Genomic DNA, 27,550 nt, shown 5'->3' with positions numbered 1-27,550 from the left:
GGAAAGCCCCTGGTGGGCCGGGCTGGTTTGTTTACCTGCCGCGTCCACAGGTTCGGCCAATCGCAGCTCCCAGTGGCTGCGGTTCACCGCTCCAGGCCAGTGGGAGAGGCGGGAAGCGGTGGCCAGTACATTGCTCGGCCCGCCTTGGTGTAAGGTACTGTTCAGCATGTTGTAACCTAGCCCTTCAGAGTGGCTCTGTCACAGTACAATAATACTCTATGCCTAATGTTTTCCCAAGTGATAAGTGATTTTGGGTGCCTCCGTTTTTGGATGCCCAACTTGAGAAACCTTAAAGGGGCCTAATTTCCAGGAAGTGCCAAGCATCCATCCTCTGGAACTTGATGTATATCAAATTGAGCATCCAAAAATGCTAATCGCCTTTGAAAATCTTGTCCTACATATTTACAGTCCTATGACTGTCTGATACCAACATTAGTTCTAAATGATGGAATGAAAAAAAAAAAACCTTGCAAAAATAAATAAGTTAACAAGTTACTGCTGCAGCATGAGGAAAACACATTTTACAGCTGAAACTCTCCAGCTCTTTATTTTTTTATACCCTTCCTTTCTAAGCAATGGCATGTGTTCTTTGAATCTGCCAATGTATACTCTTGTGCTTGTCAATAATAGCAACAGCTTTAAAGTTGCAATTTCTATTTAAGGAAGCTCAACCAAGAGTTTTAATACTTCCACTTCAGTATTTTTGAATATAAAACCACAACTTTAGAGCTGCCAAAAAACAGAATAGAAGGCTGCAGCCAGTGGCAGACCAAGAGCCAATGCCTTTGACTGGAGCGGAAGGGAGAAATGAGAGAGGCAGACAAGCATGGGAAAACAAGAAGAAAGGAGACAACAATCAGGGACAGCTGAGAAGAGGGAAGTAAGAGAAAATAAAATGTGGTGATACAGATATGAAAATTCATTATTTATCATAGTGTAAATAATGGCATATTCTTCACCAAACTAATGAGCCTAAGGTTGTAAGTCCACCTTAGGCATTAAGATAATACTGATGAACCCAATGATATTGATGAATATCTCATGTTGTTTGATATGAGAACTCATTGATAGAAATTCCACCTTACTGTTTGCAGACAGCTGGACAGTATTTAGTATGTTAATATTTGTGAAATGTTTATAGATTAATATACACTACTAGAAAATCATTAGAGTTAGAGAAGGAAATGATCTGTCATGCCTACTTTTCAAAGGGATATTGATAGTTATTTGTATGTATTGCACACAGTCAGGTGCTTGGTGTTTGAAGATCTAATAAAATCCATTTTAAAGCCATGGAACCTGTTTGTGCCTACAGACTGTATATTTAATTTACACTCAGCTGAAACCTCTTTGAAGGTTTGGTCCTTGAGGTCATGTTGTCTCTCTGCATGCTTGTGCAGGTTTTCTTTCTCATGGGATGGTATTTCCAGTCCACGCTTTTTTTTGTTTTGTCTAGTTTGTTCTCCGTGTGGTTTCTGCCACAACCCATGGGAAAGTATTCCACATTCTACTAGACAAGGGCATTGTGGAAACTTTTCTGATAAACAACCTACACTTTCCTTTGCCCAGTTTCATACAATTACTTCTATTGTGATTATAGCTCATAAATCTAATCTGTCTGTTTAATACTGCTGCCCATTCCTGTAGAATCTGTGTGTCTAATTGACTAGGTGGTACATTGGTAAGTGGATGTAAAGGTGTCTAAATGAGGCTAAAATGGCCTGATTCTTCTCCCACTTATCCCTATTTTACACAAGTGTAACTCCATCAGGAAGTCATTCTTCATTTACACTGGGATAAGTGAGAGGAGAATCATTCTAAAGGAATATCTAGGAGTCTGAGTGGAGGGGTGATTAAAATGGTGTTAATCATATGACCACGGGTCAGAAGAAAGTGCAAGAAAAAGTAAATTAAGTAGGGAGTTATCCATGTAAACGTATATAATCATAGACTCTCATGTGAGTCACTTTTTTCTGCTACGTCCCTATTGATATGTGAGTAACAACAACATAGTCAGCGCCTCACCCTTAATTAGGGTACATCTACACAGCAGCTGGGAGGAGTAATTCCCAGCTGAGATAGATGAAAACATGTTAGCTCTGCTCAAGCTAGTGTCTGAAAATCACAGCGTGGCCACAGTGGCTCAGGCGGCAACTAGCTACCCACGTATGCACCCACGAGGGTTGGGCAAGACTGCACTCAGGCAGTTAGCCCAAGCTGCCACTTGTGTAACTGAAGCTACACCCTAGCTGCTTTGTAGACATACATTTAGACTCCCTGTGACTCATTTGCATCCACATACGTCATTTCTGAATCTGCGAATTCACTGACAATATGGTCAACTGCCCTCAGTAACTTCCAGCTCTTCAGGAGCTCTGCCAAGGAGAGGAAATGAATCATTGCATGCCCTGACCCATTCGTTCCTGCCTACTGTTCTGGCAGCAGAGGCCCTCTTTCTCCCCCGCAATGGGAATTTGCTGCTGCTCTTGCAGCCTTGCAACCTCCCACTGTGCATTATCAGTCACTGGACTCCACAGAGGTTTAGGCCAGCACTGACTGGCATAACATATAGATAAATCTGGGCTATTAAATGGAAATCATAGAATTATCAATAAAATAAAATCAGAAAAGGCAGAAGTATTCAATAAATATTTCTGTTCTGTATTTGGAGAAAAAAACGGGTGATATAGTCTCATCATATGGTGATAGTAACATTCTTTCTCTGGGGGATGTTAAACAAAAGCTACTGAAGTTAGACATTTTTAAATCAGCAGGTCCAGATTAATGTGCATCCAAGAGTTTTAAAATAGTTGGCTGAGGAGCTCACTGGATCATTAATATTGATTTTAGGTAGGTCTTAGAAAACTGGAGAAGGCCAGAAGACTGCAAGAAAGCTAATATGCCAATTTTTAAAAAGGGTAAACAGGATGACTCAGATCATTGTAGGTCTGTCAGCCTGACATCAATCTTGGGCAAGATAATGGAGGAGCTGATATGGGACTCAATTAATAAAGAATCAAAGGAGAGTAATGTAATTCATGTAAATCAACATGGGTTTATGGAAAATAGATTCTGCCAAAATAACTTTATATCTTTTTTTGGATGAGATTACAAGTTTGGCTAATAAAGATAATAGCGTTGACTTCTGCTTAAGACTTCTATAAGACATTTTACTTAGTATTGCATAACACTTTGATTAAAAAACTAAAACAGTATCATAACATGGCACACATTAACTGGATTAAAAACGGAATAACCGATAGGTTTCAAAATGTAATTTTAAATGGGGAATTTCCATTGAGTGGCCATGTTTCCACTGGGGTCCTGCAGTTGTAGGATCTTGGCCCTACGTTACTTGACATTTTCATTGATGACCTGGAAGAAAACATAAAACATTACTGATAAAGTTTGCAGATGACACAAAAAGTGGGGAAGTGGTAAATAAATAAGAGGCCAGGTCACTGATTCAGGGTGATCTGGAATGCTTGTTTTAATATTTGTTTTAACATGGCTAAATATAAATGTATACATCTAGTAACAAAGAAAGTAGGCCATACTTACAGGATCACCCTTTTCTGGGAACCATTGACTCCAAAAAAGATTTGGGGGATTGTGGTGGATAATGAGCTGAATACAAGATCCTAGTGTGATGTTGTGGCCAAAAGAACTAATCAGATCCTGAAATGTATAAAAATGGGAATCTCAAGTAGAAATAGAGAGATTATTTTTACTTCTATATTTGGCACTGCTGTGAACGCTGCCGGAATACTGTGTTCAGTTCTGATGCCTACAGTTCAATAAGAATGTTGATCAATTGTAGAGGGTTCAGAGAATGATTAAAGGATTAGAAAACATGTGTTATAGTGATAGACTCAAGTAGCTATTAAGTTTAACAAAGAGAAGGTTAAGCTGTGAATTGATTACAGTCTATAAGTATCTACATGGGAAACAAATATTTAATAATGGGCTCTTCAGTCTAGCAGAGAAAGGTATTACACAGTCCAATAACTGGAAGTTGAAGCTAGACAAAATCAGACTGGAAATAAGGTGTACATTTTTGACAGAGAGTGTCAAAGGGCGGTGGTAGATTCTCCATCACTGACAATTTTAAAATCAAGATTGGATGATTTTCTAAAAGATTTCCTCTAGGAATTATTTAGAGGTTCCCAAACTTGTTCTGCCGCTTGTGCAGGGAAAATCCCTGGCGGGCCGGGCTGGTTTGTTTACCTGCTGCGTCCACAGGTTCAGTCGATTGTGGCTCCCAGTGGCCATGGTTCACTGCTCCAGGCCAATGGGAGCTGCTGGAAGCGGCGCGGGCCGAGAGACGCTTCAGCAGGTGTTAGTTAGTCATTCACTGGGCTATGTGAAACACACTGATGTGCAGAATAGTGCAATGCAAAGCAATCCTGTTTAGTATTTGCAAGTTGTCATTGGCAGTGAGGATTGTAAATAACCCTGAAGATGTACTGAACATGCTTTGGAACAATTTTAAGATAATGATTGGAAATAATCTGTTAATAAAATCCAGCTTTTAAATTGGACCAATTTAACTTAAAATACACTGCTTAAGTACTGTCTTCCTGATATTTTATTGCTGTAACAGAATAGTGTGGCAAATGAATTCAAAACTATTTTATTTATTTAATCTTCCTGTTCATACATTTTGTTTCTATATTCCTTATGTGCTCTAGTCTCTTTTGGTGGTCTAAGTGGTTTTTTTCTCAAAAACATCAGAGTAGATATATATCTTTAAAGTTTACTGGAGAGAGTAGAAAAATGCCAGACAAAAATGGAACACTTCATTTGGACAAGGCTTTTTTAGAAAACCACTCAACAGAATGTAAAACTATGAGATAAATCAGTTCTAGTTTTGTGTAAAATCATTATTTGTTTTTCGTACTGTAGTACGTAGAGAACTCAACCAATATCAGTGTCCCATTGTTCTAGAGGCACTAAATACACATTTAGAGAAACTTTAGTTACCCCAAATAGTTTACAATCTATATAGCTAAATCAGACAAAGGCTGCGAGAAACGAATTATTATTATCCCCATTCTACAGATCGAGAACTGAGGCACAGAAAGATTAATTGACTTGCCCAAGTTCATACAGGAAGTCTGTGGCGGAATTCAACTCAGATCTCCTGAGTCCCAATGCAGTACCTTAACCAGAAGTCCATCCTTCAACTTTAAATCATAATGTTTTAACATTTATAGAGAACTTTTCCTTTTGAGGAATCCTATAGTGTTCAGATGTAAAGACTAAATACCGGGATCACTTCAACTAAGATGCAGCCACTTACTGTATGAAAAGCAGTAGCTATTCCATTCCAGACACATTACATGACAGTGGTATTAGGACAATGAATTAGTGAATACTAATTTCTCTGATGGAAACAAAAGGGAAGACTTAGACAGACTTATTGTAATTGAAATTTAGCTAGGGCTTGCACTATTTTTTAGCAATTATTATTTTATTTTGGTATCATCATCTTACGGTTCCTGTGGATTGATACAAACATAATGATCCTAACCATTAACTAGTAACTATTTGTATGGAGGCCTTGCAGAAGTGCACCTACTGTGATGAATAAGATTTCACAAAAACCCAGGTTAAATAATGGACTGTTCGGCCATATAACGATATTCGACCAAATTTTCATCTCAGTGGAATTTCAAGAGTGTAACTGAGAGGAAAATTTAGTTTGTGCTATTTTTACTAAACAGCAGCATGTACAAAGCCTTAGCCATTTAGGTCCCAAGCCTACAATTGGAGCTGTTACATGCTCTGTACCCATGCAGAGCCCCACTGATTTCTAAGCCACTCCATGCAGACATAAGAGCCTGCCCATGCAGATCTGATTGCAGGATCAGGACCATGAAAGATAAAGATACACGCTGCAAAATTGAGGCTAATTTTCCAAGTCAGAGCTAAAATGTAGGTATTTATGGATCCTTGTAGGTGGATCAGTTTATCCCACTGTCTTTTTTAACTTGACCGTGGACCACAAAAAGCTTTTGCTAACATAGCTGTTTCTCAAGCAATTATATCTTTATTTGCCTAAATTATTTTTAGCTGTTTTGAATTCAGTGTTGTAAACAATGATTTGTCAATTTAATGCGGAGCTATCTTTCAAATTAGAAGTTGCAGTTATTTGTTTTCCCAGGAGGCAAGAAAGTGGGCAGCTAGTTGCAATGGCTCTTGATATATCAAGAAAATACTCCTTCACAGGCGACAGGGAAAACAGGCTTAGCTGTTTGGCATATTAGAAACTGACTGTAGTTATATTTCAAAGAATGAATACAGAGCGCATAAATGTGATACTTGTCAGGTTCCTAATGCAAAAACATATTTCAAAGTAACAAAATTCTACTCACCTTGAAAAACTATTTATTTTGCTGTAGGAAGAGAATTGTCCCAGTGAATATCAAAAATGATGGTGTGATAGATAGGGTAATTTCCCACCATATCCTTGAAAAATTTTATTAAATTAAGTGTCTTTGAAGTATGTTGCATTGAATGCAAAGTTTATGTATTATTATGGGATTAGCTGTAACTTCTGTAGGGGGGAGATGTGGCCAATATAAACCCAGCCATGTGTTATGAGCTTCAAAGAACTATTTTAAACAATGTACCAGACAAGAAGGAACTCTTGGGACAAAGTTAAATAGGTTTCCTAGGAAATACCTGAGGGTGTGTGGGGGTGGGGGTGGGGAGATGCATGAAAATTCCCACCTCCAGACCCAACCTTTTGAAGCTACACCTTGAAGAGAGAACCATTGTCTGCAGATTCCCTATTCACGGAATATGAAGATCAAAGGTCCAAGCTGTATAAAGGATAGACTGATTTATTCATGTGGGTGTTTGTTCTGAGCAGAGGCTGTTATGAATTTGTAACCACAGAAAACCCCCTAGTGTGGTTTGAAGGACTGCCAGAGCCCTGCTCCATGTGTTTGTGTGTGTGTGTGTGTGTGGGGGGGGTGATCTCTGGTAAGCTTATTGCAGGGGTTCTCAAACTGGGGGTCAGGACCCCTCAGGGGGTCGCGAGGTTATTACATGGGGGGTCGCGAGCTGTCAACCTCTACCTCAACCCCGCTTTACCTCCAGCATTTATAATGATGTTAAATATATAAAAAAGTGTTTTTAATTTATAAGGGGGGGGTCGCACTTAGAGGCTTGCTATGTGAAAGGGGTCACCAGTAAAAACGTTTGAGAACCACTGGCTTATTGGCATGTGTGTAAGTTCTTTTATTCTTTGTAATATATTTTCTCTGCAATACTTCCAAGTTAAGAATAAATGTGCTTGCTTAAAAAGGGCTGTGAGATAATTATAACTGTGAGCAATCACAACTACTCATAGCTTATGAGGAGAAAGCAAAGCACAGACACAGGCCTGCTTAGGCAGCCTAGTTTGCTGGGAATAACACAGTATAGTCAGGGAACTATGCAATCTGAAAAAAAAATACTGTTAGAAGGTGATGATGTCTGGGAAGCCGGAGCATAGAGTGGGTGCCCTTAATGGACCACAGAGCAGGAATATAGGTTCAGTTGCCATGAACTTGACAAGTGGAAGTTTCATAATGGATACCTAGAACTTGATTCATCCTTCTCCAATTTAGAGTCAGGCCATTAGGATATATAAATGATATCAATTTGCTATGACACAATATGCTAGAAATAATTTAGAGGTAGATTATGAACCCCTTACTCCTTAATTGACTTCAGTCTGACTATTCGTGTGAGTAATCAGACACCAGTAAGACTAAGTGGGTCAGAGTCTGGTCCATAATTAATGAAGGATCAAATTCTCTTCACTGAGATCCAAGGGGTTTCATTAGAGCTGTAGAGTGACTTTGGAATGAGAAAGGAAACTGTTACCCTAATTTTATGTTGCCCAAGTGTGGATTATTTGTCCTGTAGATCACAAGTTACTGCAGGTATGGGGTGGTAACTTGGCGTGGATATTTGAGCATGAAAACCTTATTTTATGAGGAGTAACACATATTGCATATTATCTTTCAGTTGACTTGTCTCACTTTTGCTCCTGGCATAGCCCTCATTTTCAGCCTAATTCTGCCACCCATGCTCACTCTGAGTAGGACCTTAACCCAGAAGTAGTCCCATTTCATTGCAATAGGAATTCTTGTGCAGTAAGGTTCTACTCATTTATTTGAAATCAGTGAGACTACTTGCAGAGTAAGATATTGCTCTGCATGAGTAAGGGTGGTAGAATTAGGCTTTTTAAGATCAGATTCCACAACCATTATGCAGACAGCAACATATGTGGCAATCTGACAATGACATTATACCATGCATCCTGTGCATTCATGTGGATGCCGTTAGACCGAAATTGCTCAACTTCAGACTATTTTCCAGTTGTGCAGCTGTTGAGAACATATGGGCCTTAATGTTCTGGTACTTAGTGATGCTTCTCTCACACACACAGACACAGTCTGGCTTCCCCTGTACACACTAAAAAAACCTACAAAACATATTTGCATTAAGAATGGGATAATGATACACTCAACTTCCTATAAATATTTAATAGCTCCATTGGTTTGGAACAATTTGAATCTATTGCCAACTCTCTTGTCTGTTTCTTTAGTACTGTTTAAGATTTTTCTCAGCATATTCACACAGGCAAGTGGGAGAGTCTCAAAACTCAGCAGGGAGAGCCCTATTTTTCTGAGCAAGGCTGATTCTCATTTCTTAATTCTATAGAATGGTTTCCATTTACCCACAATCATTACATTTTAAATAACTATGATAATCCAAGGGATAATTTGTCATTCTGAAATTAAGTTCTTATCAAACAAAGTAGTGAAGCATGTGCTTGGCTTTGAAATCTATAGGACTACTCACCTGTTTAAAGTCACAATGGAAAATAAAGGGAAAATATCATGTTCTATTTCTCAGTTCAATTGTACAGATCTGTGTACAGAATTACTTCCATTTAATTTTTAGCACAACTGCAGTATTTTTTATAGAACTATGTGCCTCATCTTTCAAACACAGGATAAATCCAACCCACATTTTATAATTATGACCCAAGTCTGACTGCTAAAAGATTCTCTGGAATGTAAAGAACAAGTTTGTATCACTAAAATATTTTCCTGCTACCAAAGAAGAAATGATAATGAACTAAAATAGCATCTCACTGAAGGGGGGATGTGGAAATAGCCTTTCATTACAATTGTTTCCGTATTATTTTGATCTGTATTATGCTGAGTATAAAGCCATCAAGAGTCTTGCATCTATTTTGACAGACTGTCCTGATTTATAGTTGGCCACTTATAGGTCCCTGATCTGAATTCCTATTAAAAACTTTAAGTTGTCTCAGTGTCTTTAATGGCAAATCAGGAAACACTGCATTCCCCTGTAGCAGTATTTCATAAATTGCACTCATTCAAAATTATAGCAATACTCAGAATGTTAGTAATGATGCTCCAAAGTAAAATACATATGCATGCCAGCTGTTTTCACATCACCAGAGTAATAGTAGTGAGAAAATCCAACAGTGTTCCCCTTTGGCAAACAATGCTTTGCATGGCAGAAAACGAAGGAATAGGAAGGGATTGTTAATATTGTAGCTGAGTGATTACTGAAAAACATTATCCATATTTACTCAAACCTAAAAATGGCTGTGACCCTTTTTTGTGGCAATTCTTGTGCCCTGTTTAGTGTTTACTTTCCAACTTGATTTTTTAAAGGAATCTAAGGCCTTGGCTACACTTGGGGAATAACAGCGCTGCTGCGGCAGCACTGTGAATTGCAAGTGTAGTCACGCCACGCCACCATCACCTCTCCGAGGGGAATAGCTTGCAGCGCTGCGAGCGAGCGTGCAGCGCTGCCCTCGCTGTGCTCAGGGGGGTGCGTTTTCACACCCCTGAGCGCAGCAAGTTGCAGCGCTGTACAGCGCCAGTGTAGCCAAGGCCTAAGGGAGGTAGGTGCTCAACTCCCATTAAAATCCAGGGGGAGTTGAGTGCCTAATTCCCTTGAAGATCCCTGCTTCCATGAACATTCACCTGATCGAGTTTTACTTATAGGAATGTTCATGCAAGATGAATGTTAAGTTTGCATGCTCAAATATCAGTACCAGCATGGGTATAGTTTGTATGGAACGTTACACTGTGTGACAGCAGAGGGACAGGGTTCCCAAAACTCTGGCACACGGGCAATTAAATGAGCTAGACAAGGAGCTGCCCAAACCATCCACAAGTAGCATTGCAGGTGTATGTGCTATCACATGAAACTGACAAGTAAAAGCTACTTTTCCACTCTGTTTGCATCCAACCTTGCAGTATCCTAATGCTTCTAGGAATGATACTTCAGACAAGACCTATCTGGCCCAGAAAGGGAAAGGTTGCAAGTGTTCTAAACTTCCCTAAACCTGCTTGTCTGCTTCTTCTCCCTGAGCAATTCAAAGCCCCTTTAAATTAAAAAATTAAATTTAAATTAATGGAGATATCCCATCTCCTAGAACTGGAAGGGACCCTGAAAGGTCATTGAGTCCAGCCCCCTGCCTTCACTAGCAGGACCAAGTACTGATTTTGCCCCAGGTCCCCAAGTGGCCCCCTCAGTGATTGAAATTACAACACTGGGTTTAGGAGGCCAATGCTCAAACCACTGAGCTATCCTTCCCCTCCAAACTTTAACTTGTGCAAGCCCTACATTTGATTTTAAGAGTTATGCTAGGCCCATGAGCAGAGAGAAACAACACATGTGACTTACATGATCTACCAAAAACACCTAATGCGGTTCAAATTTTAACTCTCCTACTATTTTGGGGTCTATCTGACCCCAATGTGTACAAAAGTGTAAATAAGATTTTTACTGTCAGATCTGTGCTTCTTCATACATCAAAAATTTTCAGATGAGGGTGAGGTCAATTGTTCTACATTGGTTTTATCATCCTACTTGTTGTGGTTTTTGTGTAGCAAAAAAGTCACTAAAAAGGTACTGGGGTGAATTAGACCCATGAATGTTAATCAATGGGGAAAATGAAAGTACTACAATTCCAAGGTGTTTGAGGGTCTCTTGGACCCCAAACTCATATAAACATTTAAGTAAAACATGATATGCAAACGGCTACCTCTTCTTTCTTTAAGAATTCTCAAACTATGATGAGAATAACCTGTTAGTGTTGGTTTTCTCTGTATACCTATTGTGGTTTTAATGTAGTGAAAAAAGTCACTCAAAAGGTATTGGGGTCAATTAAAACCCAAATTCATTACTCAGGTATTCCAGCATCAGATTGTTTTTGTTGTAAGGCCACAATTATGATTTGATTATATGACTCTTTCAGTATTGTTTTTATCATTGTAATTTCAGTGGTTTGGGGTTTTCAAAAAATACACCAAAAGAGTCATGCGGGGGGGGGGGGGGGGGAATGGTGTCTCTGAAATCCAGATAACATATGTGTCATGTATCATAACAGTTGTCCAGCAAATTGAGTTTCTTTGAAGATAAAGCCATCATAGTATTTTCTCAGAAGCCTACACTTGCTAGAAAGAGTTTCTGGGGAAGCCCCAGGTGTCAGATACATTTTCTGGCAAGCCCATACTTGACAGATGTTATTGCTGGGGCAAAGTCAGTCGGTGTTGCTGGGGAAAAGTCTCACTGTTGCATTGCACATGTGCATGGCATGTCTGAATACATATATTGTTTGGATTTTGTTGAATTGCACATGGCATAATAAATCTTTGAGTAAGTGACAGCTGTTTCTCAGAGACCTAGGTACAGAAATGGTGAAGCCACTGGTATAGGAAAGGAACATCGCAGCCTTGCCTCAGGCTTCCAGGGAAACAGTGTCTAATGTGCTGGGTACTGATGCATAGTCTAAGAAATGGGGAAGATGTTACATATGCTCCAGAGAATGAGACAGAAAAACACATACAAATATATGAAGTGTATGAACCTTGTACATTCAGAACATGCCACCTATTAACTCCATTTGTTCAAATTAGTAGGCCATTTACTGCCACTTTGCTTTGTTTGTGCCTTTTATATTGTTGCTGTTGCTATATATTTTCATTATGTAAACATGGCTTCAGTCAGACCCCAACATCTGTATAGTATGTAGCTTTTTTTTAAAAATGTTTGATCATGTGGTCAGTTAGACTCCAACACAAGTACTGTGTAGTGTGCTTCTGAATATAGGAAAGATTTGACTTGTTCATAGTTTTATAGTTCACTGGTTAGAATAAGTCAGTTTTAAATGCATCCCATTTGTTTTTGTTTTTCCAATTTTGAGATACAAAGGATCTCCAAGACCTCAATTCGGAAATAGCTGGGTAATATTTGGTCTGATATGAGAGTTAATTACTGAGTAGTGAATACTTGAAGTGAACTGCTTACAATCAATCCAAGTAGAAACCAAAACAAATATTTTTCAACAAGCTAACAGAGTCAATATGAATAATGACTACAACCAAGGAAATCTCAGTCTGATTGCAGACATTCAGCGAGCACAAAATTAGGCTAAATTTGTCAAGTATGATATTTGCTGTGAATTATTGCTTAAAATGTCACCATTAGGCCATTTTATTGTTGTTATTGATGCCTAATACACATTTAGGGGCATTTTTAAAAACACTGTCAGTACAAACCACCCATATTCATATAGCTTCCCTCCTATTAGGTGTAAAATCTTTATTGATTGACTAATGGAAAGTCTTGACTATATATGTCATCTCCTTCCAGAGATTACAGTTTACTAGTGTGCTATGCTTTGAATGAATCTGTGCTCATCCATCATGCAGTGCATGGCTTTCAATAAGAAGTTTTCATCTTTATCTGATAAGTTTCTTTTTCAGGTGAATGTTTCATCTTCTTTGTGTCAATGTTTAAAAATCACCCACTGCTTTGACAATATCTTGTTCCACTGTTCACTTCATGGTGATAAATCTCTGCAACCTTCAAAGATGACACAATCAAAACACAACCTGGTCTGATTTTCCCGTGACTACATTTTACATTCACATCCCACAATGAATGAATGTAAAATAATAAGAATTAGAATGGAAATAACTTATTAGGTCATCTCATTTAGCCCTTTGCCATTGGAGGGTTTGTTCCCTACAGCATACTATCTTGTGCTTTGTCCAGTTTAGTTTGAAATAACTCAAGCTATGAAAAGAAAAATATGGTAACCTAGTGTATGTGACATTTTTTCTATTATTTTGGTTTTGAGCTCCTCAATAGTTCATTTAAGAATGTTTTCATTCTTGATATCCTTCCTTCAGTACAGAAAGTCCTTGGCAGTTTGTCCTTTACTTTTCATTTCTTGTATCTGCATTAAAAATTATTTTGCTGCTACCATCTTCATTCTCAATTTGTATGTCACTGACTTGAATTGTAAATTCCATTGACCTTCCTACCTTCTTGATCCATCTAGACTTCTAATACATCCACCACCAGAGTAGATGTCATATCCTTAAATAAACACTGCAAGAAAGTGTTTATGAAAACTTACTTCAATAAAAAACACAAATCTGCTTCAACAGCATTCACAGATGAATAAGATTCATAGTGTTTAAGGCCAGAAGGGACCATTAAAACATATGGTCTGACCTTCTGCATATGACAGGTCATTACATTAAATCGAGTTACCCTTGCATTGAGCTTAATAATGTAACACGTTTGATTAAAGCATAACTTGTGTTTGGCTAATGCATATTCATAACACTTTACAGCTTTTTGTGGATATTAGCGAAAGGAAAAATTGTTTGAAAGAATATTTGTTGAAAGGCAAAGTGTCAGAAATATTCACGTGAATGTGCATTTACACAAGTATTTGTACCAGAAGTGTTCATTTAAGTGGCCATCTGCAAAGTTCTTTATGGGTTTAAGACTCTTCCAATCAGAAAATAAAAATAATACCATATGACCTGTGTGCACCCTCACACAGTGCAAATAGTAGTTACAGACACTGAATACTAAAAGCAGCAGTCACAGTGAATAGTTCATGATGGGCATTCCTTAGGCTGAAATATATTCACATAAACCTTTAGCTGAATCATTCTGAATAATAAATAAATTTGTAACAATCAAAGTCTGTTTGAAAATCATTTCTGAACAGGAAAAGGAGCTAAATTCATCAAATATAATGTTTATGGTGGATATTGCAGCCAGATCAGCATGACTGATACTACCATTTAAATTCAGTGGTGGAAATAGTACAATTATGGCTTTCTGATTTCCTGGTTTGTTGTCCTTTATAGTAACTTTCACTTTCCTCAATAGAGTTGGACAGATGCCCATTATTTAACTAAATGGTATATTTTTTGTTTCCTTAATAGAAATAAGTAGGATTTGAAATTCCTGTCACCTACATGTACCAGGGATGCACCATATTATCCATGTATTCACTGACTCATTTTGCTTGTACAGCATCCCTGAATGTCTCAAATGTATAAAGTGGTATTTCTGGAAGTGATGCTACAATGTTAGCAAATTAAGCTTTTCTCTTCTGTGACATTAAATCCCAAAGTATCAATATCTAGAGGAGTTGCTTCTATTAATTTACTTTAAAAGACTTGCCCTGCCTTTGTAGACAGACAAAGGTGCAGGGTTCTAAATCCTCAGCCTTCTTGCACAGCAGCACTACCCCATTATTGAAACTTCAGCGCTTGTCAGAAATTCTTGTGAGATTTAAACAATTGGTAAAGCAACCAGTTCCACAATAGTTAAATACTTCCCAGTTGGAGTAGATCAAATCAGTTGTCAGTGATTTCTTATCAGCTTATTATATATGGATCATTGACAGATTAGACCACAGATGGCAATGCATGATGTGTTTTTATTGATTCTAGAATACAGCATGATGCTAAAAGCTTGAATATTTGTATGAATTAAAATGCAACCATAGTAAAGAACATACAGTGCAATGGATATGATTTTTCACAACAAGTCATTGGAAAGACTTGGGTCCAAGCCCAAATGGTTGTATAATATATGCAACGTGCTTTGTACATGTTGCAGAGATACACTGGTGTGAGGCAAATTAAGAGAGGCACCACTGAGTCACAATATATGGTATTATCATATTCATGTTCTTGGTGAACCCAGAGTGATTTTGCAGAGTGGCCACAGTGAGTTGTAGTAGAGCTGTGAAAAAAATTCAAAAACTCACCTTAGGTTTCTTTGGAAAATCAAAACTGAGTCAGCTTTGTAGAGATTTGTCAGGGTCTGTAAACCTTTTGGCAAATGTAGGCCATGGTTCCAACAAGCCTGGGATAAGTTTCAAAAAATGGAACTGAGTTTCAAGCAACTTGGGGTCAACTTATAGTTTCAGGTGGAACCTATGCAAGACATTGTGTGGGTTTGTGATTTTAGTTTCATTCAAACCTAATGGTCAAAGTGAAATGAGAAGAGGGAGAATCTGCCGAAAGCACAATGATTCACCTCTGCAAACAAAGAGCTGATGAGTTTTGCTTGTCAATAGCTGATCCTGCAGCCATGTATTTCTTGCAACAACAACAACAACAACAACAACACAACACTTTTTAAAAAAGTGTTTACTGAAGATATTGGGGTTTTTTTTGTTTTGTTATCTCAAACAGGGATCAATAAATAAGAAAAACTGTGCAGGCCATGAATAAGTGTTTTTGTAATCCACAATTAGTGGGCAGATTTAGAGCAGATGTACTGGGATTGGGAGGGATTTTGAGGGTGGGAGGAGAGGGAGGAAGAGCTTGTTATGTAACATCTCCCCCTAGTGGGAAGTGATGTGAAATGTTAACATCCAGTAGTTTCTAGAGAACTCAAACTTTCTAAACTTCACTTCTGTTCCTAAACCAATAAATAAATAAATATATCCTTTTATTTGAAGAAGAGCCTCACACGGGGGGGAAAGCACTCACTGATTCACAACAGATTCACAATTGTCTTAGTGATATTTTAAAAAAAATCTGGAGGAAAATTCTAATTTAATAAATTTGAGTTTTATTTAATAATTTAAAATTGTGTTTTAAAATCTGAAAGGAGACTGTAAAAATTGCACTATAGCATTCCATGCTTCCTTTCTCTCAGTGTATTCCCTGTTATGTTTGCTCAGTTTGCAGTGATGTTTTTTTCTAAGTGCCAATGCAGCAAATTGAGTTTGGGACCTGAAAGTCAAGTTGTGCTTCATGCATTATCACTAGGAATAAAGATTCTGCAGGGTAAACTCTATCCTCAGTCATACTTGTCTCTTTAAAAATCAATCAAAGTCTGAAAATTTTGTATAACAATCTGTAACTTTTTATCTGTGAAGTTGTTTGGAAATTCCAGCTTGTATTAATTGTCAAATAATTTGTAATGGCATAAAGATAGACTATACTTTAAGGCATAAGTACAAGGGACAGAGTTAAGATTCAGAATTAATACTGAACACAGTATTATTACTAGCCTGTGTGCATGCATTTTCTAAATTATATCATGAACATAAGAAAAGTACTCATGTTTGTAGTTCAATCCTTCATGACCTTTCCTTTCTTCTGAGATAAAAATGTTGCCATCTAGTCTTGGATGCCATGGGACTAAGGACCTGAACTTTTCTGCGGGACAACCTATAAAATAAAAGGGAAACAAGTGCATTATTATTCCCTGGACCACCAAGCCCACATTTGTGAGATTATAGAGAAGTCAAAACTGACTGTCATACATTGTTTAGTGTACAGTACTGTTTAGAATGTGTTTTCCTAAAGCTAATGTATATTTAGACTAGCTATGAAAGGTTATGTGTATCTACGTAACTCACAGTTGCCTGTCTTTTGTTATATATATATATACACATGCCCACTCAAAGGGCAAAATTCTTCTGTCTGAACCACAGTATGGTTTTCTACAGTATAGACCCTGTTTGTTCTGTATGTAGAGTTCTTGTTGACATCATTGGGAATTCTGTGCATGGAACAAATGTTGAATATGCAATGGAGATCTGCCAGTGGGGATTAGACAGAATAATTTTGCCCTGTGTGTGAATAGGTATCACTTTACACTAAGTGGACATTTAGTCATGAAATGATTTGATATGTATATAGCATAGCTATATATTTGTTACTGAAATAATACAAATAGGATTCATCTTGGTTTTAACACTGGGATTGCAGCTGTTGCTTTGTGTTCTCACTTTCCTAGGATTTAGGCTGTCTTTAATCTTTCTAGCTCAGTGGCACGATTCCTCTTCCTTTATCTAGAAATCTTTTTGGCAAGCTCTTTCCATCTTTATCAGGCTAACTGGCTCCACACCTGAGACTAATTTCTATGTTTCAAGAAAGGAATCTACTCTGTGGGATGCCAGACTATTAGCAAGCATAAACAGAGACTTACAAAGATTGCCTGTTCCTGAAATATCTTAAGCATTCACCATTTCCAGAAGTCAGTATGAGATGGGTACATCTGAGAGTTACCAGATATATACAGATTGTATCTGTTTGTTCTGTGCACATCTTCAAATGTCAGAGATGAACAAAATATTTTATTCACACACCTTTCTATGGTTCGGTACCTTGAATTTTTTATTTTATGTCTGGAAACAGATGTTAAAAAACAAGTATCAATGTTTTGGCTTCTCGGCACATTGCCAAAAATTAAAAGAGATCATTGTCACAGTACATAAGACAAAGATCTTTAGTTATAGCTAGTGTATAGCTTATACACGTGAAGCTGGGGAAAATAACTCTGCTAATAGATATTACAATTAGAGTTGGTCAAAATTTCTCCAGATATGATGTTGTATTATATGTTGTAATAATTATTAGTATTATTTATTATTATTGTATTTGTTGTTATTATTATGTACTGTATGCCAGCAATGTGCTCTGCGTTGCATAGCACATAAAGGAAGACCTTGTCTCTTGTTTATAGGTTCACACTGTCTGGAACCATTATTTGCTCTTTTGAAAGAGAAATACATTGCTTGGAAGAAGAACAGACAACCAACCTTCTCTCATCTTTGAAACCTTCTCAGCTGCAAGGCATGCAAGAGAAGAGACTTACCCTCTACTTCACCCTGGGTTCAATATTATATATCTGGGTTCAAAAAATAATTAGATAAGTTCATGGAGGATAGGTCCATCTAGGGTGACCAGATGTCCCGATTTTATAGGGACAGTCCCAATTTTGGGGTCTTTTTCTTATATAGGCTCCTATTACCTCCCACCCCATCCTGATTTTTCACATTTGCTGTCTGGTCACCCTAGGTCAACCCCAAGCTCTGGGTGTCTCTAAACCTCTGACTGCCAGTAACTGGAACTGGATGACGAGGTATGGATCACTCGATAATTGCCCTATTCTGTTCATCCCCTCTGAAACATCTGGTACTGGGCACTGTCAGAGACACTGGGCTAGATGGACTAGTAGTCATTCTTATGTTCTTATGTACCAACCACAAAATAAATATCTGTCATAGAGACATCAAAAGAGTACCATAATTTAGGAATCTATACTAGGCACACAAGTAATTCTTTTTTTGTAAGATTTCTACAGTCACACTTAAGGGGTCTATGATGGGATATCCACCCCTCAAAAGGCAGAGCAGGTCAAATTAGGTCAATTAACCTTATAAGCCACACCTGGAAGAGATTCAGGGACCAGTAAAGCTTAATGGAGCATGAAGTCTGGTTGAGAAGTAGCAGGTTGGGCTTGTATAAAGGGATGAAGCTGAGAACAGAAGGGGCTGCAGGGGAAGTGGTCTGCAGTCACTTCTTGTGAGAAGGGAGATTTATTTGGGGCTACAGAGTCTGGCAAGAAATCAGAGCTGGAAAGTAGTCTTCAGTTACTCACTGGTAGGAGGGAGTTTGGGTTGGTAAACCCAGAGCGGGGTGGTAGTGGAGGTGGGGGCAGAAGATAGAGAAGTAGGAAGGAGTCCAGGGACATAGTGGTATGGTCTGGGAGCAAACAGACCGTAGTCGCTGGACATAGGGTCCCTGGACTGGAATCTGGAGTAGTGGAAGGGCCCAGGTTTCCCAACTAGCTGCTGGCCTTGGATTGGAAAACTGTCTGGAATGGCACGTGGATGGCTCATCCAGTGGGACTTCGATACCCCAGAAGAGGGCTGGGTCACAAAGAGAAAGCACTGCGAGTCCTGGAGAGTGTGTGTGTGTGTGGGGTGGGAATGCAATGTAAACAACCATCAGAAGGGAGGCACCAGTCTTGAAAGACCCAGCCACAAGAAGGCACCCCTCTACTACAGAGTCATAATTAAAATATAGTCAAAATATTGGAGAAACTAGATGGGAATTAGTGTTGAAATAAAGCAGGTCCTCATGTTCGTTTTGAATAGCGCAAGCTAGAAAATGGAAGTCCCTTCCCATGAGAAATTTCACTTTTTTGAAAGTTTTCCATCCTGAATCAAGATGAAAAGTCAAATATACCAAAAAAAAAATCCATTTTGGGAGACCTAACGCAGAATTTTTATCATGCTGGCTGCTTTTCTGCCTCCCTGCAGCAGAAAGTGCAATTGTCAAGGGCCTTCCAGCTGGGCTGCTGGAGGTTGAGAAATCAGACTTTCCATGACTCTGTCTGTCTGCCTCATGCCCATCCCCACAAAGCAAGTTGTTTACTGCATTAATTTTGGTTAAGGTAAAAGTGTTCAATTTGAAATGGCAAAGAGTATTTTGGTGTTTGGAACTTAAATGTTAATTTGATAATGAGCCTTGGAAGTTGTTTAATGTTTAGCAAACTTTGGGGATAACCTTTCCTATATTTGAAGCTGGAACAGATAAACTTACCTTGAATTGAAGTTAGTTTTAAGTAAATGAAAAATGAACTTTAAGCTTCAAGACTGAAGGAGTTTAAGAGTATTGTACATATACAACAGAATGCAAAGAGACTGCTACAGCTGTTCTTGAATGTTAGAAAACAAATTAACAGCAGAAAACAGAACTAAAAGACCTCAGAATAATACTATTGGCATAACATTTTGAATTCTCTTTTAGAATTATGAGATTCTAGAAAGCACCTTTGTGAGGTCTGAATGCCAGCTATTGTATGGGTGGAAAGAAGTCAGTGACCCCTGACTAGCTTAAGTGATGGATATTATCTATAACCTGAAGAATAGTCATTCCACAAATTTGCTCTATCCAATGGTAAAAGTGCTGATATCAGAAGATGGTCCACAAGGGGATGGCCCAAAACCATCTATGCAACTGAATGGAAAATTTGTGCATAAAAGAAGACCCTCACCACCACAGGTTGGTGGAATAGCAGCCTCATCTGAAAATTCATACATCCTGAGTGAAGAGTTGTCTTGATCCTGATCCAGAGAGTCTCTACTCACTTCTTATAGTCCTGAAAAGGTAATCTTCCTCTCCCCAAAACAAGCATTTCTTTAACCGAATCCTCCATGGACAAAACTTTTGGAGGATTTTGAGTACTAGGATCCCATATCCTAACCAAAGTTGCCTTGGGAAATAGAATCTTTCCTAAAGATTGAGGACATGAAGAACACCTCTTTGCAGGGATTCCAGAAGACTTCAGAGTGGAGGGTGAGATTGTCTTATCCTGCTTCAGTGTAGAGATGTTGAGCAAAACAGTATGTGTCACTCATATTCTATAGGTGAACACTGTGCTATGAAGGGAGTGAAAGATTTTGACCGGGGAAAGAGGAAAGTATTGCTTTTCTAAACAGTTAAAAAAACTGGAATTAGAATCTTTGTAAACCAATTTTCAGTATCCATTTTGGTTTGAACTGTAATGAAGTTTGCTAGAATTGTGCTTGTAATGGTTTCAATTACCCATGTGTAGATAAATATTAGCATTGAGCTATATGGTTGTTACCTGATTGAAAGTTTTTGCTTTTGAATACTGTATTATGCTTTAGAAACTTTTTATTTCATTCTAAAGCAGTATAGAAAGAATTATTAGACTTAAACCTATTTTTGATTTAATAACGCGTTTATGGTATTAATATAGTTTTTCTCACTTTATTTTTTATTTCTTGTGTTTGTTTCTAGGATGATTAGGCTATACTTTAGGTTATATTAGAATATGATGATTTAAGTATATCTGGATTGATTACAACATTCAGATAAATAACTACTATTCAAATACATAACTATGATTAAAATGATTAAAAAACATATAAAGAAATATAAATTCAATCTTTTTTGTTTCTTTACACATAGTGCTACTTTGACTCGGTTATTTACCTTGTATACTGTGTAATTCCATTGTACGTCCTTCACACTTCAGTTACATTTACAATTTTGTTTAAGTTTTGTTTCAAAGTTAAACTGTTTTGTCTATTTGGTTGGTGTGCCTTAAAGAACTCAGATGTATAATGTGGGACCACCTTTTTGGGATAGTCTCATAAATATTATCAATACCATCTGTTGATTTTGTTTCCCCTGAACTAGTCCTAAGAGAAAGAGTGAGTTAGTTAATAATCATCTCACCAATTACTGTTTCTCTCAGTTGTCAATCTTGTCTTTTTTTTCTTTCTTTTTTTTGGGGGGGGTAATTTTAATTAGGTCATGTGATGTTACTGCACCCCAAACAAGTTACAGTGTGGCATATTACCAACTGTCTTTCCTGTCGTGGTTGTTGAATGAGAACAGGGCATTAAAGTTACCAACATATGCTGCATGCTGGGTGAGTGCCCACGTTTACCAAAGTTACATTTGGATGAGCTAGTAAATCTAAATATAACTGTGTGCACACAAAAGTGCTGCCTAAATTTTTTTTCTAATTTTGATCTGATAAAAATAAAGCTAGTAATTGAGTTAGATCATGGTCTTCCTATAGGGAAGGAATAACAAATGCACAACTGACAAATGATCGGTTCTCACTGTCTCTTTTCTAATTTACAGCATGGACTCAAAGAAGAAATGTATTTCCGAACACCTCTTGGTCCTAAGTCATTTGTAGAACACTACAATTAAATTCTCTAGTTTGATCTTGTGGATAAAACACTTTGTCTCCCATCCTCACACTCATATATCCAGATGCCCAAATGAAAAACTCGGTTTCAATAATATGAAGGATTCCAGAAAACCCAGGAAATTCTAAATTCAGGATGAAAAGAATCAGTTCTCCTAAGTTCTCTTCTCCTTGCATACTGTTAACACTCTCAAAGGAGTAGCCGTGTTAGTCTGGATCTGTAAAAGCAGCAAAGAGTCCTGTGGCACCTTATAGACTAACAGACATATAGGAGCATGAGCTTCCGTGGGTGAATGCCCACTTCTTCGGATGCATGTCATGCATCCAACGAAGTGGGTATTCACCCACGGAAGCTCATGCTCCTATACGTCTGTTAGTCTATAAGGTGCCACAGGACTCTTTGCTGTTAACACTCTGTAACTCAGATTTCCTAACCCAACCTTGTGAGATATTGTAGATATTGGTGTTACCAGATATGAATTAATATTTACAATCCGTGGAGAAAAAACAGCTATGTAAATGCTCTGGTAAGTATTATTATTTACATGTTAATCATTTCATTTATTATAACTATCACGGGCATGCAGATTATTGTGCAGACTAATTCTACGTCAAATTATAATGAAAGCATTTTTAAAATAATATAAATTCAAAAAATGTCTTAAACTACTAAACCTTTAGGGTTTTTGCAACCTCTTCTCCTTGTATTCATACATAAGGTTCTAGTTAGGGTTCTGACTTTGGAGCCCTTGCTCACTATAGCGAGCAGTTACTCGTGGGCAGAGTCCTAAGAAATTCAATGGGATTACTAATGTGAGTAAATACTTGCCAATGTAAGTAAGCACTGCACAGTCTGCTCTAAATTCTAACATACCCTAATTGAATGACTGTCACTCGCCCTCTACACAGCAAAAAAATCTAAAAGAATCTAAAGATCACACATCTTTAAATAGTCCCAGCTACTACCCTGACTTCAATTCCCTAATGTAAGTGATACTTAAAATACTCCCATATAAAATTTATATATATACTCCCATATAAAAATACTCCCATATAAAATTATAAATTAAAGTGAATTATAAATTAAAAATACTCCCATATAAAATTATAAATTAAAGTGAATTATAAATACTCCCAAATAAAAAATACTCCCACTCTTTGGAACTGAATTACTGTAAAACCTCTACTTCAACACATGGAGATGAAGATTCACTAAAACACATGAGAACCTATCCGGGTAGGCTTTTGAAACTGAACTGGGAAGTAAAAACAATAAGAAGTGAAAATGGCATTCAAGACACAATTTCATTCATGTTTATTTTCACTGTGTACAGAAGGTGGAGCCAAATTCATAAGTATCTATAGACACATTCTTCTTTCCCTGCTTGAAATGCTCTTCTGATTGGCTTTTTAATTTATACAACTGCTTTGATGGAGGGTGGTTTGTTCAGGGGGGGGAGTGGGGTGGATATTAACCAGAATCAGTTACACTGGACAGTTAATTTTTTATTTTATTTGAACAAAGCTACCACTTTTCAGTCTGTAAGGTCTCTTTATTAAGTTCTGCTAGCTCTGCTAGCACAGTCAAAAGGAATCAGAGGAACTATTCATTACCCTCCGCACATTCTGTCCACCAACCAGCGAATAAAATTGGGGTGAATTAGTATGTCTCAGGATATGGCACGAGAAGTGGGCAAGCAGCTTTGAGTACACGGCCATGATCAAGCAGTGGTGAGATCTCAGTTGTGAAGAATGCTGTTCAGTTGCATGCTGTGATACTGGGAGTGGGTGGGGAGAGCCACATCCCCTGCAACCTATCCTCACTTCAAACCTCTATTTACTTCAGCAACATCTGTTGTAATTTAAAAAAAAATGGATTTAATTATTTGTACTGCTTAAACAGAAAGACTAGAGAGAGGTGCTGTACTTAGATCTCAGATCTAGTTCTGTCTTTGCCAATGGCTGGTTGTGTGGCCATGGGCAAGCTGCTTAATTTCTCCATGCTTCAGTTTTCCTATGAGTTAAAGTATTTCATACTACATAGCTTTTAGGGGTAGAGTAAGGTTTAACTTCCATTGATGTTTGTAAAACACTCTGAGATCCTAGACAGATGTCAGGATAGAATCGCAAAATGTTACTACAGCAGGAATGACAGTGATTGTTATAGTTAAGGTTGAATAATGGATTCTTTTCCAACCACCTGGTTTTAGTCTCTTCTAACTTTTGGAAACCTTCAGCTGAAATTCTTCAATCTTGATCTCTGCCCAAATATATCCTATATTTTTTTTAATTGTAATGTTTGATCAAAAATAGTTTGCATGATTTTGAGTAAAAGGACAGTAAAAAAACATTAGAAAAGATTGTTGCTACCTTTTTTTTGAACAGCCCTACAGTCACAACACCTTGTGGGTGGAAAGGAATGGCAATAATGCTTGCTAAGAAGGAATCTTTTGAATATCCCAATTGTTTTTCATTCTCAGTAAATATTTATATAATAGTAGCACCCAAAGAACTCAGTCAGGATTGGGGCCCGAGTGTGCTGTACAAGCATAGAAAAGAGACAATCCCTGCCCCCTGGGTTTACAATCTAAAGACTTTTGGCTTGTATTTGACTGAGTAATGGCCTTTTGAAAGTCATAAACTGTGTGTTTTGTGCAATCCTAAATTGTGTGGGATACGATCTTCCGGGGGAGTTCTAGCCCAATGGTCCTAGATTATGGAAATTACCAGGGCTATGGGCAATTTGTTGGACACAAGCAGTACTTCAAAGCTATGAAGAATATAATTCTTCCTTCTGTTAATTTCACAAAATAAAAACAAAACCCCACTATTCTAAAAGAATGTTAAGGTTGCACATTTAAGAACTAAGATAAGCAAGATACCATGCACAGTTATGGTAATGTGCATTCTGAATCACCAACCCTCCATCAGCAAGACATGGAGCATTGCAGGTCTGTACCAACCATAACCCTAAGCATACAACAATGAAATTTTTCTGGTCATCTAGGGTCATAGTTACGTTTCTTTCCAGGTTAGAGGCCTAATTCCCTTGTAATGCACCTAAGAAAACCAGTGTTGTGCATGTGTGCACAGCTGAGTGTACTTTGCATTGAATGGACTCATTCTCTGAGCTGCAGTTAAGGAGGTTTGAGCAGCACAGGGGAGTACAGTGAAGTTAGATTTTCAGCCAACGCACTCAGGCTTTGTCTACACTACCCACCTTTTAGCGACACACAGATGTGCTGCTACAACTGTGCCACTAAAAGGCATGCAGTGTAGCTGCTGTGTGTTGGCCGGAGAGATCTCTCCCGCCAACAAAAAACTTCCACCCTCAATGAGTGGCAGCAGCCTTGTCGGTAGGAGAGCGCTCCTGCCGACAAAGCGCTGTTCACACACCAGCGCTTTTTGTCGGTAAAACTTTTGTCGTTGGTGTGTGTGTGTGTGTGTGTTTTTTTTTAATACCCCCGAATGACGAACGTTTTGCTGACAAAGTTTCAGTGTAGACAAAGCCACATGCTCAGATTGCAGCTCAGGAAGAATGTGCTGTGCATCCACAGCACCAATAGGATAGTGACACCCCTTTGCTCTGAGGGGGTCTGAGAAGTCAATGGGAAATTTTGCCTCTGTAATGCCCACCAATTTGGACGCACAGATTTTAACATCAGTGACCTGATACAGAAATATTAATGCTATATTTCAAATGAAACTCAGTTATTCAGCATTTCCCGGTGAACCAGCTGATTAAAAAAATAGCGTCTTGCAGAATAAAGCCTTTGTGTAGAAGTATATATGTTCACCATACCATATGTATGTGTAATAAATAGGAAAGGAATACTGGACTGAGTGCTGTATTAAAGACAATAAATATTAAATAAACTGTCAGAATGTGTAGTTAATTTCCTCTCTCTGATAAATATGAGTCCTGGACAGAAAAAATGGAAACAGAACTGCAATCTCTGAACTATTTCCCTAATATAAAGGATCTTACTCTTGTGATTACTGAACAGAGAATTAAAGGAAACACTGCATAAATTGCCTCTGAGTTTTAGTCACAATCATCTATGAAACAGAAGCTGAGTGAGGATAAAATGTTTGGGTAGGAACCTGAACTTGCCTGCACTGGTTGCATTCTAGCTTGCCAGATCAAACCCAGACATGTTCCACAGCAAGAGCATTGCCACGCTCAAGTGTTGCTTCATGACAGCATGACTTTTGCTTCAAAATGCAAACGTCATCAGATGGCAATACTGGTCCCAGTACTCCATGCTCTAAGATCTCATTCCAAAAAAGTGAAAGACGTTTGGGTTCAATAACAGCAAATCTCCATGTGAGAGCCCAAGTCCATCTTTTCACTCACCCCCTAGTCCTTCTTAGTTAGGAACAGACTTACAAATATCACAGCTCTGACATCCTTCAAAATTTCTGCTGAACACTGAGGAGTCTGGCTGGAGGGCAGCCGAATGAAAATGTTCACTTGGTTTGAAAAAGTTAGTTTAATTTGTCACACAAATAAAGGTGAGTGGAATTTTGGCCCCTTTTATGGCAGAGCTGGTAAAATTGAACCGTGAAACATAAATTCAGTGGCAAACAAGTCTAATTCTTAAAGAGACATTGGCAAGGTATTTGCCATAAAATAACCACAAAAATAACAATAATCTTTCTTATTTCTTTACAATATCCTGTTGGAAGTTTGAAACAGAACACTGTCCTTTCAGAGGGAAATGCCAAGTATTACATTTACTATTATTCCCAAATTTCTTTTTCCTATGGTGCGTATATGCACTGGCTCGTTATTGTATTGTTGCACTATGAAGTTAGGTTGCTGACATTTACTGTTGGTTTATTTAGGTGGGGAAATACTTCCAAGCTTTTCTTTTGAGAACAACATGCATGAAGAATTACAAAGACCTTCCAGACAGCTATAGGAGAAAAAAATAAAGTACATCAAATTTGGGCCGAAGGACCCTGAAAGTATCTCGTATAGGTTACAGCACTGTATTCCAGCATGCCAGACTGTAGGACTGTAGGGGAGGATCTGATTCCCTCTCAAATTAAGGCAATCTTCAGGAGGAACAACACTTCCACCAATGGCAAACAAGCCACTCCAAATCTCCTTCTGGGTCCAGCTTAATAATCCCATGGTCACCTAATATGAGCTTTGTATCCATACGCCACTTAATAACTAAAGTCTATACAAGGTTGCATTAGGAACATTTTATTCACTTAAGTGGCTAGTCTCACCCATATTCAGGGAGGGAGGGAAGAAGGGACCCAACCCCATGGCTTGTAAATTATTTTAACTCTCAACAAGGTTTCAGGGCCCTCTAATGCACATAGAACCAATCCTCCTACCCAGCTGCTCTCTCTCTCCAGAGTTAATGTTCCCAGTAAAGAAAAAACAATACTCACAGGGCTTGCTGACTACAATAATAACTAAAAACACCTCACACAACAGACCAATATCAAGGGAAACCAGACAAGCTGAAGAATCAAGTATATGTGGCTGCAGGAAAAGGAGGATTTAGGGGTGTATGGATAACCCGTATGTTATGTTTTTAAAACAGGAGACAGTTTGAGCACTGGACTGGGAGTCAGTATATTTGGGTTCCTTTGCCAGCCCTGCCACTAACTTGCTGTGTGTCTGTGAACAAATATCTTTGCCTTGTTTTTCCCACCTGAGTAATGA

The sequence above is a fragment of the Malaclemys terrapin genome, chromosome 3 (assembly GCF_027887155.1).
Source record: "Malaclemys terrapin pileata isolate rMalTer1 chromosome 3, rMalTer1.hap1, whole genome shotgun sequence".
Lineage (NCBI taxonomy): Eukaryota > Metazoa > Chordata > Testudines > Emydidae > Malaclemys > Malaclemys terrapin.
The sequence above is the reverse complement of the archived record's forward strand: the minus strand, read 5'-3'. Positions refer to the sequence as shown.